Source organism: Chenopodium album, chromosome 8 (genome assembly GCF_948465745.1).
Source record: "Chenopodium album chromosome 8, dcCheAlbu1.1, whole genome shotgun sequence".
In the NCBI taxonomy this organism is placed as follows: domain Eukaryota; kingdom Viridiplantae; phylum Streptophyta; class Magnoliopsida; order Caryophyllales; family Amaranthaceae; genus Chenopodium; species Chenopodium album.
The window spans coordinates 63,389,491-63,392,396 of record NC_137841.1 but is presented as its reverse complement, the minus strand read 5'-3'; the positions used below and the strand labels follow the sequence as shown (position 1 = coordinate 63,392,396).

Sequence of the window (2,906 nt, the reverse complement as noted above, 5' to 3'; positions counted from 1 at the left end):
ATTGCCGACTATTGTCAATATTGTAACACCATCAGGCAAGCCGGGGTCACTCAAGACCAAATCAGGGAGATTCTCTTTCCCTTTTCTTTAACTGGAAGAGCTAAATTGTGGTTTAATGGCTTAAATAGAACTACACTTGGTATAACTTAATGGGAAACTCTTGTTTTGAATTTTTATAACAAGTATTATCCTGCAGAGAGAACAGTCGTACTACGGAGTACGATTCAGAACTTTTCCCAAGAAGCCGATGAATCTTTATATGAGGCTTGGGAGAGGTTCAAGGACCTACAAAGAGAATGCCCTCACCATAATTTAGCACAATGACAGTTAATCCAAGCCTTTTATAATGGCATTGGAAATTCTTTTAGAATAATTTTAGATTCTGCAGCTAGTGGGAGATTTATGAATCTTAATGTTGATGATGCAGGTCAGGTTATTGAAGATATGGAAATACACAATTCCCAATATGGGAATCCTAGAGGATTTGCTAACAAGGGGAAGCATAGTGTTGACTCTGTATCCTTTTTGCAAGCTTAACTGGCCTCTATTTTCTAAAAATTAGATAATCTGAGCACTGCTAATGTAGCTAATGTTTTTGCGATTAATAATAATTCTAATCAGGTTTTCCGTGAAAACTGTGGTATTATAGGTCATTGGGAGCAAGATTGCAGGAGTTCCGTGGAGCAAGTTAATGCCTTTCAAGCCTATAGGCAGAATAACCCATACTCCAACACCTACAATCCTGGGTATCGGAATCATCCGTACCTTTCCTACCGGAGTACTAATGTTCAAAATCCACCACCACAAGAACCACAGGCGCCACAGCAACAGCAGCAGAAATATTATCATCCCAATGCTGGCCAGAAGAACCAACCACAACAACCCTCCTCATCTTCTGACCCTTCTCTGGTTAATATGCAAAAGCACATGGAGAGTAGAGATGCGACAATTGATCAAATTCTAGCACATATTAAAATTGTAGACAATCAAATTGCGCAACTTTCCGCTACTCTACAAGCCCGCCAACTGGAAGCTCTGCCGGCACAGCCGACCAGGCCTATGGATCAAGCATTTGCAATTACTCTAAGGAGTGGTTCAAACTATGAAGGGCCCTCTATGCCCAGAGTTGATGAACCTGTTTTATTAAATAATGCTAATCTTGATTCCGTTAAACCAACAATGTGGTTGATAGCCCTGCAGGGCTAAAGGATAATACTAACATATCTAATTCTACATTGCAGGGTACAACTCCAGAGAAGGTGGCTACTCCAGACAAGAGCAACAATGCTCCTAAGCCAATTATCAAACTTCCATTCCCCAATCGTCAATTGAAGACAAACTTGGATAAGCAGTTTGGTAAGTTCCTGGAGGTGGTAAAAGATTTGAAGGTAACAGTTCCCTTCACTGAATTAATCACACAAATCCCCTCGTATGCAAAATTTATGAAAGAAATATTGACGAGGAAAAGGTCTATTAGTGAGGTAGAGACAGTAGCTTTCACGGCGGAGTGTAGTGTCGTACTTCAAAATAAATCTCCACCTAAATTAAAAGATCCGGGTAGTTTTTCTATCCCTTGTCATATTGGCAATCTCTTGATTGATAATGCATTATGTGATTTGGGTGCAAGTGTTAGCGTCATGCCATTATCTGTGTGTTCTAAGTTGAATATGGGTAAATTAAAAGCTACCAATATAACTCTACAAATGGCCGACCGTTCTTTCAAATACCCCTTAGGTGTTTTAGAGGATGTCCCCGTTAGAGTAGGTAAATTTTATATACCTGTAGATTTTTTTGTTCTTGATATGGCTGAGGATATGCAAACCCCAATTATTTTGGGTAGACCATTCCTTAACACTGCAGGAGCAGTCATAGATTTAAGAAGTGGTAAGTTAACATTATCAGTAGGGGATGATAAAGTTGTTTTTAATTTGAATAATGCCCCTAAAAGCTCCATGACTGAGGAGAAATGTTTCACTGTTAATGTGGTTGAAAATTATTCTAACAAGCCCCAAGCTCTTGAAAAAGATCCCTTGGAGGCGGTATCTTGTGTTGCATCCCTTTCAGATGAGATAGACAAATGGCAGAAGGAAGTCGATGCAATAGAAAGAGCACTTTACACCGTTGGTCTTGGTTTCGAAGATGAAAAGGTGGAACCGATCGAGCAAGTTGTGCAAATCGAGCCTATAGTAGGTACCCTGCCAGATCGAGTTGGAAGTGTTGTATGCAATGACAATTTGAAGCAATCCTCGATCAAACAAGGATCTTTGGTGCGTAGCATTGAAGATCCCCCATTCCAAGTTAAGGAGGATCCACCAGATAAGGTGATTTGGCGTCCTATAGGGTATGTCAGGAAGCCGCATCGCAGCCTAAACACTGCTAGACCGGGTGAGAAACCACCCAATCAAGCGTTAGGCCAAGGGTCCTAGTTATTTCACTGTGGTAAGAGGGTCGTGCGGGACCTAGATAAACCAGCGCTTTGCGGGAGGCAACCCGTATTTCTTGCTTTATAGACTAGTTTTCCTTTTTCTTTATTTTTATTTTTTATTTTAGAGAGGCGAGGAGAGTGAAATTTTACCGTTTATAAGTGTTTTTGTACAGGTATAGGTTTAAGAGGTCAAAAGACTTAGAAAAATTTGAAGACGAAGAAAAAGCTAAGGACATCTGACTGGGCACGGGCCCGATCGGGCGAAGCTCACCCGATCGGGCGCGCAAGCAAGGATAATTTTCATCCCTTAATTAGCCCGATCGGGCGAAGTTGCCCGATCGGGCGCGCAAAAGCAGTTAGAATCTCAAGCTTATTTCGCCCGATCAGGCAAGGTTGCCCGATCGGGCGCAAATCGAGTGAAGGAAAAGAAATTTCGGGCGAAGCTTGCCCGACCGGGCGAGTGAAAGGACGAAATTTTCGT

At 41.6% G+C, this 2,906-nt stretch overlaps 1 non-coding gene across 1 annotated transcript; it reads right to left on the bottom strand.

Annotated features, from left to right (window-relative positions):
- Positions 1–207: 207 nt before the first annotated feature.
- On the bottom strand, positions 208–314 carry LOC145556945 (small nucleolar RNA R71). Its single transcript, XR_014092036.1, has one exon. It is a non-coding gene; the product is annotated as a small nucleolar RNA R71 (small nucleolar RNA).
- Positions 315–2,906: the final 2,592 nt, after the last annotated feature.